The 17,043-nt window shown below is 35.8% G+C and overlaps 1 protein-coding gene and 1 long non-coding RNA gene across 2 annotated transcripts in view; one reads left to right on the plus strand and one right to left on the minus strand.

The window, feature by feature from the left end:
• The window catches only part of Rnf128 (ring finger protein 128), a 110,740-nt gene that overhangs the window by 26,334 nt on the left and 67,363 nt on the right, over positions 1-17,043 (plus strand). The window lies entirely within an intron of this gene.
• LOC106010768 (uncharacterized) overlaps positions 14,769-17,043 on the minus strand; it is a 36,897-nt gene continuing 34,622 nt past the window's right edge. Inside the window, exon 5 of the long non-coding RNA XR_001184507.3 lies at positions 14,769-16,614. This is a non-coding gene — a long non-coding RNA (uncharacterized LOC106010768). The remainder of the gene's footprint in view (positions 16,615-17,043) is intronic.

The following is a 17,043-nucleotide window of genomic DNA, read 5'->3' on the forward strand; positions in this document are numbered from 1 at the left end:
CCACTGAGCTCCACCCCACCGCCTGAGTGACTTCACTTTTTATATCTTAGAGAAGGATTTGAAGACCAGTCACTTGTGTAATGTGATTTTGGGAGGCCCCAGGAATCTCCCTGACTGATAATATTCTCCTCCCTATTGATACACTATCTAAAATGTCACCCATCAGTAAAGGAGCATTCTTCAGGGTTTAAAAAGCTATAAAGTCTTGAGTACCTGTTTAAAAGGCACGTGGTCCTGAGAAAGATACCTTCATAAGCTTAACCGCAAAGATTAATGCATTGATAGCAACCAGAGTGTAAAAATGCTTGAGTGAAGGGTTACCTGGAAGCAATACTAGACTTCTAGAGATCTGGAAAGCTTATTTAATTCATCTCAGTATTTCTAACATTTAGTATAGTGACTGGCTCAGAGTAGACCCTAAGTGATGAATTAATAAGTGAAATTATGAAAAGTTAATGAATGAGTGACTAAGGATGCAGCTCAGTGGTAGAATGCTTACCTAGCATGTGTGAGACTCTGGGTTCTGTCCCCAGCACTGAAAAACAAGAAGTTGAAAGTAGAAGTATCTTCACTCCTCCAAACAAGTATTACCTACTTCACAATTCTTATCTATAGCCATTCAACTGTGACTAACACCAGGAAGGATGGGATCCCTCAGCTTAATGATTCTTTGCTGGTTGTTAACAGAGTGTTCTTTTTTTATCTATCTTCCCTCCCTATAGCTATTTGGTGTCTCATCTTTAGCTGGCAGTCAGGATATGACTTCTTTGTTAAACTGTTTCTATATAAAGCCCTGGCGATAGAAACTGCCTAGATTACCACCAGTGTTTTGCACAGCTGCGCAGAATGCTTACACCCACACAGGGTCATGGAATGAAGGACCCAGACTGCAGTTCAGATCTCGTTTCACTGAATGATATTGTGGAGTTAACTTTAGTCTTTTATTTATCTATATAAGCTATTGTAGTGAACTGTAAATTGGTGGATTTGGGTAGAGCATTAAAAATCTCACTAATTCTCATCAGTGTTTAAGTTAAAAAAAAATGGTATTCACACTGAGAGGAGTGATGAAATAATTTACCTTCTGAGAACAGAAACTTTTTCTCAGCAGTGTGTAGAAGCAACTGTTTCCTGTGAATGATCTTTGCCTATTTATTAAAGCAGTTCCAGCAGTGCTTCTCTCTAGCATCGTTTTAGTAAAAACTTATTTTTGTGTTATTGTATTATTTGCAAATAATAATGCTGTATTTCGTGTTTTGTTAAAAATTGAAGAGGAAGGCCTATCTGACAGCAGGTTCTGAAGTATGGTGGGTATTTTTGAAAAAATACAGATAATTAATACTTTCAGACATATACAATAAGGTTATCAAAGCTAATGAAATACAGAACTCTGCTTTGAAGAACAGTATGAATTACCTGGATTAATTGTCCAATTGCTTTTATGCAAATGAATACTTCCTAAAATACTACAAAAATTTGTTTTCTTGTATAAGGTAACTGTTCCTAGTGTAGCACATGTATACAATACAAATTTCCTTTCATCATGGAAATGAGTACTAACCTTTCTTTATTCTGTGTACTTGAACAATGGAAAAAGTTAAGTCCAATTTTATTCTAACTTCTTATGGGAATATTTCCATTTCCCTACAGTAAGATCTTGGAGATAATATTTTTTAGTCTTCCAAGATCATATGTCCTGTGTTAATTTGCTTTCTATCACTACCACAAATAGCAGAAATAATCAACTTATTTAAAATGTTTATTTTGGTTCATGGTTTCAGAAGTTTCAGTCTATGGTCAGTTGGCCCCATTGCTTTTGGGCCTAGGGCAGGGAAACAGATCATAGCAGGGACCATGTGCTAGAGTGAAGCTTCTCACCTCAAGGTGTGGATACAGAAGAGAGGAAGAGACTAAGGTCCTACAGTCCCCTTTAAGAGTATGCTCTCAATGACCCAAACACCTCCTACCAGGCCCAACCTCTTAAATATTCCACCACCAAGCTGGGGACCAAGTCTTTTCCACATGAACTTTGTAGACACTCAAGATCCAAATGATAGCATACCCTATTTGCACTTTTTAATTTATTCTATAAATAAAATGGCAAGAACAAACAAAATACCACTGTCCTAAATTTACTTTGAGAAAATTTAATTAGTACAGAAATTGTATTCTGATTTCTGAGAAGATAAACACTAAATTACCGTGTTCTACTAAAATATGAAAAAAATAACCCCAATTCTTTTAATTTGTTTGCTTTTGCTGACCCTGAGTCACTTTCACTCTAGTCTTTAACATGCCACTAACATCCACAGCCAAAGGAAAGCAGTGAAGATTAATACATAACAAAAGGCAAACTTCTAGTGCTCTAAGGACTACATTTGTGCATGCTATTATTTATTGTTAAAATGGCATAAGCAATTGAAAATATTTTAGGAAATCCAGAGGACTCTGATTTATTCGAGGGATTTGACTTGAATGATTCCAGAGAGTTTTCGATTTCATAAAGTTAAAACATTTTTGACTCTTAGACATATGAAAAGCTGATCTGGATGCCTTAGGAAAAAATTCTTAAAGAAAGTATCCAATTATATTCTGGTCAATTTTGTTTTTTGAGTGTCGCTTGGCACTGAGGGATATAGAACCAATAGTCTTTCTAGGTTCTATCTACTTCCCTGATTTGCCTCTTCTGAAGCTATAAGTGGGAATATGTGGTCACCAAAAATGTGGCTGACAAGTTCAATTTATGCAACTGAACCAAATATAAAGCTATCTGACTGAAGGAAGTTGTCAGGAAGATATCTGCTATGTTACAGGTATGTGCAGATGATATCTGCATACAGGATTTTTGAAAATATTTTGATCCATAACTAATACATAAATAATTTTTGCTAAAGAAAACACTGAATCTAATTACTCATCTTCCTCCATAAGCAAAACACCAACTTAACTTATAGTAATATGTGCTTATTTATAGAAGTAGGCCTCAAGTATCTCCCAGTGGTGGAGATGAGGGGAGTATAAATACATCTTTACAAACCCTGCAAGAGTCTTTAATTAACATCCACCTCTTCATAGACATCTTCTTGTGGATGGTGGGATTTTTTTAATTGGCTTATGTATTTATGGAGAAATTGCCTGAATATAACAGCATCTTGTTTCATAAAATACAGGGGAACTCCTAAGTGCATAACAAAGTTTTAGTTTATTTGGGCCTAGATAATATTTTAAATCTTCCTTTTCAAAGTAGGTAAGTGAGCCAGACTTACCTGTATCAGAGGATTTGTGTATTCATGTTTGGGTTTATTCATCACATATCATTGTTACAGTGGAATTTCTTTTCTCAACCCACTGTATAATTGAATGACACAGCATTTTTTGTTCCAACATTATGAAAGAAAGGCCAAGCAGAGGGCATGTTGAGCATTTTTATGGCCAATCCAAACACCTCAATACTAGTCTCAAACATATTTAAATGGTAGCTTATCATATTGTCATCTGAAGTAAAATTTCCAATGTCTTCTGCTACCATATGACAACTCTTTTCAATTGAGAAAACACCAATACACTCAGCAAAGGTCAGCTAAGCAGATTTGAATAAAACAAAATCAATGTAATTGACTATTTTGAAGCCAAGCATCTTGAAGATGCAAATAATTTCCCAAAATACCAATAAGTTCACAGATTCTCTTTTGTTGCTACACACTCATGAGAATAAAGTGATATACAAAATATAAATATGCTGTTGTGCCATTATTTTAATTATCTGCACATGGCTACACCACTGCCAGTGTTTAAATCCCAGGCTAACTTTGTTTGATCACTCAGCATACTTCAGAGTCACCTCTTGAAATTTGATTTCAAAACTGAAGGAAAAAGCCAGGAAGGCAAAGATGCTGTTTATGATTTAAGAGTTTAATTCTCAGCCAGAGGTGATAGTTGGATGTGATCCCAGCACTTGGGAGGCTGAGGCAGGAGGATTGGTGTAAATTCAAAGACACTGTCTCAAAAAAAGGGAAGAGTACAATTCTCCTAAGAGAGAAAAGTCATCGGAGCTTTGGTAAATGACTACCACTTTAAGCATGAATGCCTTCCATTCCCAAACACTAGACAGACTACAGTGAACCAGAAACTATGGTAAGCAGAAAGCTAGTTATTATAAGACATATGTTCCCTTAAATTTTCTCCACATTTTTTTCTGCCTATACATAAAAAAAGTTACTCAACTCAGCTATTTTCCCATCACAGCATTTAAAATCTTGTTCTTCTCTCTCCTTCTGTTGTAACAACCTTTGCCACCATATTATACATGTTTATGTGACATTAAAATAAAAGACACTAGTTGAACAATGCAACTGAAATTTCTACTTTTTTGTTGCTGTTGTTGTTAAATTCTTTTATTGGTACATTGTAGGTATACAACACAATTACATTTCTCATTGGGAATTGTACCTTTACATAATACATCTTGTTTCTTATTTTTTCCCCATTCCTAGCCCTCCCTTCACCCCCTCCACCCTTCCCTATTTACAAAGACTTTATTTCCATTTTTTTCATTTCTCATCATTTTTCCTTCCCCTTCTTTCGTTTCCCCTGCCCCTCCCACTACCCCTACCCCTTTGGACCTTTTCTTCCTATTTTGCATTATCAATTATTCATTCTAATCATTGGTACATTTTAGGTATACAATATAATGACATTCATCATTGGAGATTTGCACCTTTACATAGTCTCTCTTGGTTCTTATTTTTCACCCTTGCCCAGCCCTCCCTTCAACCCCTCCATTCCTCCCTATTTACAAAGGAAATTTCTACTTTTAACCAACTGTACTGGTGTTAAACAGATAAACCTCACTCCCCTCTATCCCCTAATATGTATTCTTTATCTAGATTCACCTCCCAAAACACTCTGTATACTTGAAACATTTCTTATTTGCAGATGCCAGCCCTGTGTTCTTGTGTCACTGTATCTAATTGAAATTATTAAAATTTAATATTTATAGCCTACTTCATTTAAAGAGTATTTAAATTAGCTCCCTTGTTAAACTCAATACAAAGTAAGTCATTCATAGATAAAAGTAGAATCATTTGAAGAGGGATTCTTAGCTAGATGTCATTGGAGACCATAGAGTCATTATGTAGTTGAAATATTCTTGAAGTTTTACTTACAACTTCAAGGAGTTGATTCTTTTAAATAAAAGCAAATTTTATCCTAAACATTCTAGAACAATGCTGTTCATTAGAATATTCTGCAATAATACAAAATTCAATCTCTGGGTCTAACATGTAGCCACAAGCTCCCTGTGGCTATTGCTTGAATTGTGTGTTGATGTAATTGAAAAACTGAACACTGAATTTTATGTAATTTTAAGTAACCAAATGAGGCCACTGGCTACCATATTTGCACAGTGTAACAATAGATAAGCATTAACAGGTGGTCATTGGATAAGCTTCATGAGTTCCATAAACCTCCTTGAAATTGTGCTCAAAACTGTGTGTTCATTTATTCTGCATAGGTTTCATCAAATTTTCAGAGGTAACTCTGACATCAAAAAGGTTAAAAACCCACTATAGCAGAAGTAAAAGTTCTTTCCTCTGTTTGGGTTGTATGTTTCCTGGCAACAAAGTTAAAACAAAAAACACAATAAGTTTTCTTATTTGCCTTGTTTATTTCATAAGAAAATATCCAAATTCCCCAGCCAAAAATGCTAATAATAATTTTCCAAAGTTAAATTCAAATAATACAGCATACATTTTTATAACCAACATGTATTTCTCTTTTTTAATTTTTTTAAGAAAATTGTAGATTCACATGTAATTGTTAAAAAATAGATCCTATATGCTTCACCTAATTTTCCCCATTGGTATCACCTTGCATCACTACAGCACATTATCACAACCAAGAAATTGACATTAATTCAGTCCACTCATCTTATTTGCATTTCACTGATTTTACATGCACTCATTTGCATGCTCTGTGAAATTTTATCACATATTTAGGTTCATGTGACCACCACCACAGTCCAAATACAGAAACAATTCCATTGCCAGAGGGCTCCCTTATGTCACACTTTTATAGCCACATGCTCTTCCACTCTGCACAATCCCTTGTTAACTCTGAGCAACCACTAATCTGCTTTGCATTAGTATCATTTTGTCATTTCAAAAGTGTTACAACCGTATAGTATGTGACCTTTTTGGATTGACTTTTTTTCACTCAGTATAATTCTCTGGAAATTCATCCAGATTGTTGTATATATTAATACTCCCTTCTCTTTTATCGGTGACTGATATTCCATGGCATGAATGTACCACAGTTTTACCATTCACTCATTGAAGGACATTTGAGTTTTTCCAGTTTTGTTGATTATGAATGAAGTAGCTGTGAACGTTTATGAGCAGTTTTTTTGTGAATTTTTCACCTATCTGAGATAAAGGACCATGACTGAAATTGTTAGTTTAATGTTTACTTTTATAAGAAATTGCCAGTTTTCCCTATTAGATGTGCCATTTTATGTTCCCACTAAAAATGTATGTGAGATCCAGTTTCTTTACATCCTCACCATCATTTGATGTTGCCATATTTTGCAATGGTATCACATTGTGGCTTTAATCTACATTTCCCTAACGGCTAATGATGTTGCGTTTTTCCATGTGCTTATTTGCCAACTGTATAGCCTGCTTGGTGAAATGTCTACTCATGTCCTATAATCTTGGGAAAAAAGCATCCAAAATAGGAATGGGTTCTTTTTACATTGGAATTTGAGAAGTATCAGTGGGTTCTATGGTTTTTCTCAATGAAAGGAATGCTGTTCAACTGGGATTTCTACAATTGGTTATCTACTAAGACAGGTGTCTTAATGTTAACTCTTACCCCACTGAAGATGTTTCTGCAGAGGACTAGGAAAATAAAATGAAGGAATAGTACTCAGTTTTCTGATACCTTGATTATAGAAATAATTGAGAGAATACAAATGGAGAGACAAGAGTGCCTTTGGCAGGTATTATATTCAGTCATTTAATGAATGCTCTTTTTTTAGTAAGTACCTATAGTGCAGAACTTTTATGTCCTTGGTATTCTCTGAATATAGTCATGTGTGTTTCTTTGCCCTGTTTTAAGTGGCAGAAATGTTTTAAGAGTCACATTCACCTGGTTAGAGCACAGTGTACTTCAGCTCAGGCAGAGCAGCTGAATTACCTCCAGGCAAAATTATTGCTGGCCTCAAACTAGGGATTGAATAAAAAACATGCAATGACTTTCTACTGCCTAATGAATCAAGATCAACTCCCAAATATATTATTCAAGGTCAATAAATCCCTAACCTACTCTTCCGGTTTCCTCCTTCTTCTCTTGTGCTCTAGCCAAAGTGGAATACTGACTGTGAGCTTTTGTTCCTGCCATGTTTTCTACTAAAATATTTTGCCTTACCATATGTGCATATCAAAACCCCACCAAGCTGGGCGTGGTGGCACACGCCTGTGATCCCAGCACTCAGGAGGCTGAGGCAGGAGGTCCGCTGTGAGTTCAAGGCCAACCTGGACTATACAGTGAGTTTGAGGCCAGCCTGAACTACATAGTGAGACCCTATCTCAAAAAACAAACAAACAAAAAACCCCACCTATCCCTTAAGGCCCTGCTCAGATGTTACTTTCTCCATGAAACAGCATATATCTCGAGTCAGAGGCACACATTCCTGCCTCTATACTCTCACGCAGTATTTTGTACCCCCTCAACACTCCTCCCTGACCACTCTTTTGTTTAAATGTCATGCCAGTGCAGTAACATGGATGACTCTCAAATGCATTTGGCAAGATGAAGTCAGACACAAAAAGCAACATATTGAATGACTCCATTTATATGACATTCTGGAAAAGGCAAAATCATAGGGAAAGAAAATATGAGTGGTTGCCAAGAGTTGGGGGTATGGACTAAAAAGGCATAGCAGGAAAGAGTTTTGGATGTGATTAAACGGTTTTATATCTTGATTGTGGTGGTGGTTATTGCAGCTATCTATGTTTGTCAAAACTTATGGAAAACTTTATGTGAATTATGCCTTAACAAAAACAGTGGGGAAAAACATTCATACCAGCTAGGCAACAAACTGTATGGTCTGCCTTTGAGTTGTTGTAATCCATTTATTTGATCTTCAAATATATTCAGTGTACTAGGTAACACTTTGGACTATAAGGAAAAAAGATACTTCCTCTCAAGGAACTGTTGCTAATGAAGGAGATATGTATGTACTTATGTATTTAAATAAATGCAACATTATATGATAAATGATATATATAATGTAAGTGTGTGTGAGCAACTGGATGTTGGGAAGGTAGATCAGTGGTAGAGCACTTGCCTAGCATGCAAGAGGCCATAGGTTTGATGACCAGCACTATAAAAAAAAAGGAGAAAGAGATGGGGGGGAGAGGTATTGAATGTACAATGGAGATGTAGAGGAGGCAGTGGTCAGATTGACCTAGATCATTAAAGGTCTATAATTCCAAGTTAAGAAATTTTTATTTCATTCAATATGTAATGAGAAGTAACATAATCATAGATAGATTCTACAAAATGTAATCCATCTATAATATGAAGGATAATATGGAATAGAGACAAGATAGGGAGATCATTTGGAAGGCTAAGCAGAAATAGTATCATGTCTCCATTAGTAGACGGTTGACACTAGACTATACTTTCAATTAAAGTTTGTATTGTTGATAATCTAGATGCATATTGGCTATAACAAATGAAAGGCCCACAAAGGTTTTCTTCATACAATTTACCCGCAGTAGACAGATATTTAGTGAAAGGACCTTTCTGCCTTCATCTTTTTATTTTCCTCAGTGACTATCATGTGTCATTGCAGACAGTAGAAGCTTTAAAAAATGTTTACCATTCTAATGAATAAATTAGAGAATGAGTGGATTTTCCTTTAGATCATTGAAATTCAAACATAGGAAATTATAATTCCTATACAGCCAAAGATAATTATTCCTTATGATTTTGTATCTCAGACAGCCCTAAGGGTCAAGGTTGGTAACAAAAAAAAAAGAGTTGTTTCCCTAAATTAGTATACTGACTTCAGTGATCAGTTGGGATTAGTCTAGTATATTATACTCAACATTTATTTATTGAAAATCTATTTGTTCTTTGCTTGTTCACTACTACCTAACACAACCTGCAGTATGTGACAAGGGAAAGATTCTTTGGAAAAGAACGCAATTGACTGTTGCCTCTGTCTTGGAACTTGAAAAGCATTCTATGCCTAGAATGCTATGTATGTGACCTGCTTTCTGAAATGTGTATGCTGAAAAGTTTTTATTCTGTCTTTAATGCAACCAAGTAGAAGGCCTGAGAACCAGCCAAGTGCTATCCCCTAAACACCGTGTAAGGCCCAAACATATGCTCTTATCAGTTCTCTAAACACCTTGCCATCACCAGAGAAAAACTAAGCCATTTAATAAACACGTGGAATCACTGGAGGTAAACTTGATGAGACTCTTCTTCAAACAAAAATTTCAATTTCTGCCCTCTTTTCTTTTTTCTTTTTTTCATGTAAAGCAAACATTGCTGAACCACTCCACTTCCTCTGTTAGAAAGCTTTCTGTGGCTCTAAAGTCGAAAACATCCAAAATGTTAAGCAGTCACTGATTTCTGTGTCTAAATTAGTTTGCTGGGAAAAATGTAAAATATCATGATACTATCTGTTCCTAAAATTACACAGGACAGTTTTGAAAAGTGCACCTATCTCCCTCCTAATTAGAAGATTGTCAGCTGAGGGAGAAGTGATTTTATGGATGCCAGGGTGTGCTGTGGTTCAGTACATCTGGACTTTCTTCCCCTTTATTGTTCCTGTTAGTATTTTCCCCATATTATTTATACTTCATAATTTGTGGTGAAATTAAAACTAATTTTGTAGCTATAAAATACCCTTTTGTAGAAGGCCTAATTTCCCCTTGCCTATTTTCCTGCTACCAACATAGACATAACATTTATTTAATTCTGGAGTGACAACTCAATTACTGTGTGGGTCATGAGTGGCAAGCTAGTCAATTTCACTTGTCTAAACTATGTGCTAGCATCTGGTCACTTATTGCCAGATACTTGTTTACTCCAAGTTATTGATCAATTTTGAGCCCTTGGCAGCTGCAGCTAATCCTAATGCATATAGTTGGCAGCTGTGAATTTGTGACTTTGCCCCTTGCAATATGAAGGTGGCTGCCTTTGCCCACACTCAGGCAGATTTTAGCTTCTAAAGGCCAAGTCTTAGCCTCGACAGGTGATTGTAATTATGTACTACCATAGAAGGATGTTTATTCTTTTCATTTATTTGTGAAGCTTTTATTTTTCCTGAAATTGGATATTTATTTGACTTTCTGTTTCATTTTTTACTGACAATAATTATATAGATTCAGGAGTGCAATGTGATGTTTAAATAACTGTATACCTGCTGGAATGATCAGATCAGGCTAGTTTGCAAAATAAAAGATAATAAAAGGTAGGAAGATCTTTTTCAAATAAGAAAGGGAATAAGAGGGAAGGGAGGGGAGGGGGATGGAAAAAAATTGAAGAAAAAAATGGAAACAGATTTTCCAAATATGAAGGGGGACCAAGAATTGGAAGAAGCAGGGAGGGATGGGAGATGTAGGGGATGAAAAAGGAATTAAGATGTGTTATGTACATGTACCAACTCCTCATGAGGAATGCAATCATGTACTGCAAACTTGTACTAATAAAAAAAGTAAAAATCGGGCTACTTAACATATAGTTTGGGCTGAGGATGTAGCTCAGTGGTAGAGTGCTTGCCTAGTATGTGTGAGGTATGAGGCCTTGGCTTCATTTTCCTAGCGAGGCGGCGGGGGGGGGGGAAGGGGGAGGAGGAGGAGGAAAAGGAGAAGACAAGAGGGAGGGGGAGGGGAGGAGAGGAGAGAAGGAAGAGAAGGAGGAAGGGAAAAATCCTATGTGCATTACTTCAAATGCTTATCATTTCTTTGTGATAAGAACATTTAAAATCCATTCTTTTACCTATTTTGAAAAAATACAATACATTATTAACTATAGTATTGTCACTGTGCTGTGTAAGAGGTCACCAGAAACAGTTCATCCTATCTAACTGAAACTTTGTACCCTTTAACCAACAACTCCATTTCCCCATCCACACAGCCTCCATCCCCTCCCTCTAGAAATCACTGTTCTCCCTACTTCTAGCAGGTTGACTTTTTAGATTGCACATATAAGTGAGATGATGTGGTATTTGTTTCAATATGCCTAGCTTATTTCTTTTAATATAACATCCTCTAGGCTCATCTTTGTTTTCAAAAATGACAGAATTTCCTGCTTTTAAAAGGCTGAATTATATCCCATTGTGTATATGTACCAATTTTCTTTTTCCAATCATCCATAGATGGGCAATTGGGTTTTTTCCATATTTAGGTTATTGTGCATAGTGCTATAATGCACATGGGAATGCAGATATCTCTTTTACATACTGATATACTGTCATTTGGGTATATGCCAAGTATTAGAATTGCTAGATCATATGATACCGTAGTTCTATTTTTAGGCTTTTTTTTTAGGAGCCTTCATACTGTTTTCCATAATGGCTGTACTAATTTACATTGCCAGGAGCAGAGAACAGAGCTCAGGAATTCCCATTTCTTCACATCTTCACCAACACTTATCTTCTTTTAAAAAAATAATAGCCACTGTAATGTGCATGCACTGATAGCTCATTGTGGTTTTGATTTGCATTTCCCTGATCATTAGTGATGTTGAGCATTTTTTCATATACCTTTTGGCCATTAGTGTGTCTTCTTTTGGCAAATGTGTATTCAGGTCCTTTGCTCGTTTTTAAACAGGGTTGATTTCTTGTTGAGTTGTTTGAATTCCTTGCATATTTTGGATATTAGCTCTTTACATGAGGTATGATTAGCAAACATTTTCTTCCACTCTTCTGGGTTTTCTCTTTGGTCTGTTTATTGTTTTCTTTTATGTCCAGAAACATTTTAGCTTGATGCAATCCCCTTTGTCTACTTCTGCTTTCATTGCCTGTGCTTCTGAGGCACATCCAAGACAACTCTGTCCTGACCAATGTCCTTGGGCTTTTCCTGTACTTTTTTCTTTTAGGAACTTTACAGATTCAGCTCTCAGGTATCTTTAATCCTTGTGAGTTGATTCTTAGATGAGGTGAGATAGGATTTTCATTCTTCTGCATGTGGATATCCAGTTTTCTCAACATCATGTATTGGAAAACTGTCCTTTCCCCATTGTGTGTTCTTGACATCTTTGTCAAAAATCAATTGATCCTAGTGTGTAAACTGATTTCTGGCCTTTCTATCCTATTCCACTGGTCAATGTGTGTGTTTTTCTATTATACAATGCTGTTTTGATTACTATAGCTTTGTAATATATTTTAATATCCAATGGTGTTACAAGTGCAACTTTGTTCTTTTTGTTCAAAATTGCTTTGCTTTGGCTATTTGGGATAATTTGTGGTTCCATACAAATTTTAGGATTGTTCTTTCTATTTCTGTGAAGAATGATATTGGAATTTTGATAGGGATTACATTGAATTCTTATCAAAATTATGATATCACTTATGGTATTATAGACATTTATGAATATTAATTTTTTCTACCCATGGATACAGCCTTTTTATTTGTTATCTTTAATTTCTGTTTTTAAAGTTTAAATTATTTATTTTATCTTATTAGTACATGTTTGCGATACATGGAGTTTATAATCATTTTAGGGAATGGATACATAATACAGTTTGATCCCCTCCCCTGTTCCTCCTGCTTCCCTCCCTTGTCCTCTAAATCCCCTTTCTCCATGTTCTTGTCAATATTATTAATCTTATCTCATGTTTATGACATATAATGTTTACATTCTTTCATCAGTGTTTCATAGCTTTCAGAATTCTATGTAAATGATCACATTGTCGGCAAACTTCTTGTCATGTAGTTATGTTCACTTCTTCCTTTGCTATTTGAATACCTTTTAGTTCTCCTTATTACCTAATTGCTCTGGCTAGGACTCCCATTACTATGTTGAATGAAAGTGGTGAAAATGTGCATCCTTGTCTTGTTCTTGAAAGCTTTCAAATTTTCACTATTGAAAGAATCACACCACAGCGATATATGTGCATCCATGTTCATAGCAGCACAGTTTGTAATAGCTAAAACTTGAAAACAGCCCAATTTCCCTGGAGACTGGATAAAGAAAATGTGGTTTTTCTATAAAATGGAGTACTATTCAGCCATAAAGAACAAGAAATTAGAGACATTTATAACTAAATGGATCCACATTGAGGCAATACTCTTAAGTGAAATAAATAGGATACATATGAGTAAATACCAAAGTTTCTCTGGTGTGAGAAACTTAAAGTGTAAATAAGGACTAGAAGGTAAAATAGATAATGTGAAAAAGAAAAGGGGAAAAGGGATAGAGAAAGTGGGAGGGGCAGGGGAAAGGAAAGGAGGGGATGGAATTAATACGAGAAAAGGAAAAAATGGAAACAAAGTCTTTGCAAATAGGGAGGGGCAGAGGGGTTGAAGGTAGGGCAGGGGAATGGGGAAAAAAAATAAGAACCAAAATAGAGTATATAAAGGTGCAAGTTCCCAATGATGAATGTCATATTGTATACCTAAAATTGTACCGATAAAATTAATAATATAAAAAAAATTTTCACCATTGACTTTGAAATTTGACTGTGCCAGATTTTGACATTGACTGTGGGCTTTTCGTACATAGCCTTATTATATTGAGGAACATTCTCTTTTTTTTTGGTAATGTATGAAGGAATTATTTTAATTGCTGATGAATGGTTCACTTAAAAGACACCATCATTCATATAATACACAGGCCCCAGGCTTCACAAGTAAGAGACCAGGCTTCAGATTGACCCACTTTTTGCTCCTCAGTGCTAGGGATCGAACTCAAGGCCTTGTGCATGCTAGGCAAGTGCTCTACCACTCAGCTACATCTCCAGCCCTCTGAGCCACTTTTCAACCAATCCTTCCCAATCTTTTCTCTATAAATAGCCCTCTGTGCTGCTGCCACCAAGTGCAATACCTTTACTTAATACTACTAGCTGGGAATACCAGGATTGGCCCTCTAGCCTGAACTGCCACAGAAATAGCTTAAATTGGGGTGAGACACGCGTAACATTGGTAGGCTTCCCTCCAACTCACTCCAAATGAGTCCATATTCACTTCATACCACTTTCTGGATGAGCACGGTACCTGGGAAGGACTGCTAGAATTCAGATGATCTCTAGAACAAGACAGTGGGCTCCAACCTTCCCCTGGCCCTCAACATTTAAAGGGTCAGAGGAGTTCTCATTCATACAAAAAGCCACCATCCTTAACATTTGTAATGTCTATTTTCCCTATTTCCATATACATTATATCATTCAACACAAAATTCCAATGTTCTGTGCAGCTTCTGATGAAAAACAGGAACATTCTTACTATAACTAACTTTTGACAATTTTTATCATGAAAGGATGTTGAATTTTGTCAAGTTTATGAATTTTTTGCATCTATTGAGACAATCATATTATTTTTGTTTTTCATTCTGTCAAAAAGGTGAATTGCATTTATTGATTTATATACATTGAGTCATCCTTTCATCTCAGGGATAAATCCCACTTGATCATAATGAATGAAGGAATGTTTGTTCTTTTGGGGTTTTTTGTTTTTGCAGTTCTGGGAATCAAAGCCAGGGCCTTGTGAATGCTAGGCAAGCAGTCTACCATTGCACTATACTCCCACCCCTGGATGCTTATTCTTATTGCTTTTCCAGAAGCCCCAGTACTAGTAGCAATTATCAAATCAGGTTGCTGTTAAAAAGGAATCCTATTCTGTTTGTAGGCCAAAAAATTATTGCCGATGTACATTTTTAAGAACTCCTCCCTAATTTACTAAATTAGTCCTATCCATGGCTAACAGGCCTAGTTCCCTTCAATGGCCCTCTGCCTTTTGTCCATGGAAGTGGCAAGATCACAGATATTTATTTTAGATATATAGTCATGTGCCCAATAACAGTGTTTGGGGCAATGATGAACCCCATGTATGATGGTGATCCCATAACATTATAATAGAGCTTAAGGAAAAGTTCTCTCATCAAGTGAACACAAAGCTGAAGAAGAGGTAAAAGAAAAAAGAAATAGAAGAAAAAGAAAAAGAACAAGAAAATTTTTAGAGAAAGGTTTAGTAGAAACGTTTTCAGAGCTCAAAAAGCTCCTTAAAAATGTTTTAAAACATGTACCACAACTCTGAAAGCTTTTTAATAATAGAGTGAAACACTCATGATGTTGAAAAGCAAGCAAAATTATGATTTGAAAAAGAAACAAACCATGCAAACCAAATGGATTAATTTCTGAAAAAGAACAACACATCCTCAAGAAGTGCCTCTGGTAGGTCCTTCAGAAAAACTCCAGAAGAAGGCATTGTTGTCATAGGAGGTGATAGCTCCATGCATGTTATTACCCCTGAAGACTTTCTAGTACGACAAGATATGGAGGTAAAAGAAAGCAACATTGATGATCCTGACCCTGTGTAGGTCTGGGACAAAGTATGTGTTTCTGTCTTAGTTTTTAACAAAGTTTAAACATTCAAATTAAAAACTTAAAAATAAAACCTAAAAGAATGAGGATATAAAGTATACTTGTACAGCTGTGTATAATACATTTAAGATAACTATTATTATAAGAGTTAAAAAATTAACTTATAAAGTTTTTAAAAGTTACAGTAAGCTAAGTTTACATTGCTATTGAAGAAAGGTAAATATTTTCTATAAATTTAGTGTAGTTTACTTGCACAGTGTTTGTCTACACTTCTGTGCATTACTGTCCTAGGCCTTCACATTTACTTGCCACTCACTCACTGAGTCACCCACAGCTATTCCCAGTTTTGCAAGCTCCACTCATGGTGAGTGCCCTGTATGTGGGTACCATATTTATATTTTATTCAGTACTTTACTGAATCTTTTCTCTGTTTAGCTTTAGATACACAAACATTATATTACAGTTGCCTACAACATTTAGTGCACTAACATGTTATACAGATTTGTAGCTGAGGAGCAATAGGCTAAACATTATAGCCTGGATGTGTAGTGAGTTGTACCATCTATGTTTAAGATCTTTCTATGATGTTCACACAATGATGAAATCACCTAACAATATATTTTCAGAATGTATCACCATGGTTAAGCAATGCACAATAGTAATATCTGATTTGTTAGGCTTTAATCTAATGCTATATTAAGTGGTTTAAGATATACATATTCAATTTCTTATTAGTATCTTTATTATGTAGTTGAAAAAGAAGAAATAGAGATTTCCCTTGTGTCACATAACAGGTCAACAACAAAGTTAAAAATTAAAACCAAGAACAGAATGATTTCTGTGGCTCTATCTTAGGCAGTGTTACATTGGGATCTCATGAATAGATTGGAAATAAACCTCAAATGAGTAGTCATTTTTGTAGGGCACAATTCATTTTGTTAAAGACATTTTCCTCTCCCATAAAGATAGGATATCTTTCCCAGATAATTGTTTTCTTTCTTATTCTCTTGTGGTCACAGATTTAATTCTTTTGGAATCTTCATCTTACTTGAAACCTGAAAATGAAAGATAAGAGACTGCATGAGATCAAATCAGATCAGTTTCCCAAGTAGGTTGGCCTCAAAGCACATTGGAAAGACCACTGACCACAGTTTCTTCAGCATGTCTTCTGCCCAAATTTCCCCAGAAGCCATTCCTGCTCTTATGCCTTGAGCCATTCCTCACTCTTAATCCCCCTTCAGTGATCTGTGATCCTCTTAATCACTTCCTAAACTCAACATAGCTAATCTGATCTCCCAGTGGCAAATGGACAAATTTATCTCAAGTTTTCTGCAGTATCCTCCACCAGTATACCCTTTCTGTGCCAGTTTTCATCAGTGGGCACAAAACATCCTTTTTACACATAACACGTACTCAGGCACTCCTCTCCACACACTCACGTGTGCAACCAACTACAACTGAATTGTAGATATAAATAAATAACT

Source organism: Heterocephalus glaber, unplaced genomic scaffold (genome assembly GCF_053883595.1).
Source record: "Heterocephalus glaber isolate CG9 unplaced genomic scaffold, H.glaber_assembly_v1.0 deba00001613, whole genome shotgun sequence".
Classification (NCBI taxonomy): domain Eukaryota; kingdom Metazoa; phylum Chordata; class Mammalia; order Rodentia; family Bathyergidae; genus Heterocephalus; species Heterocephalus glaber.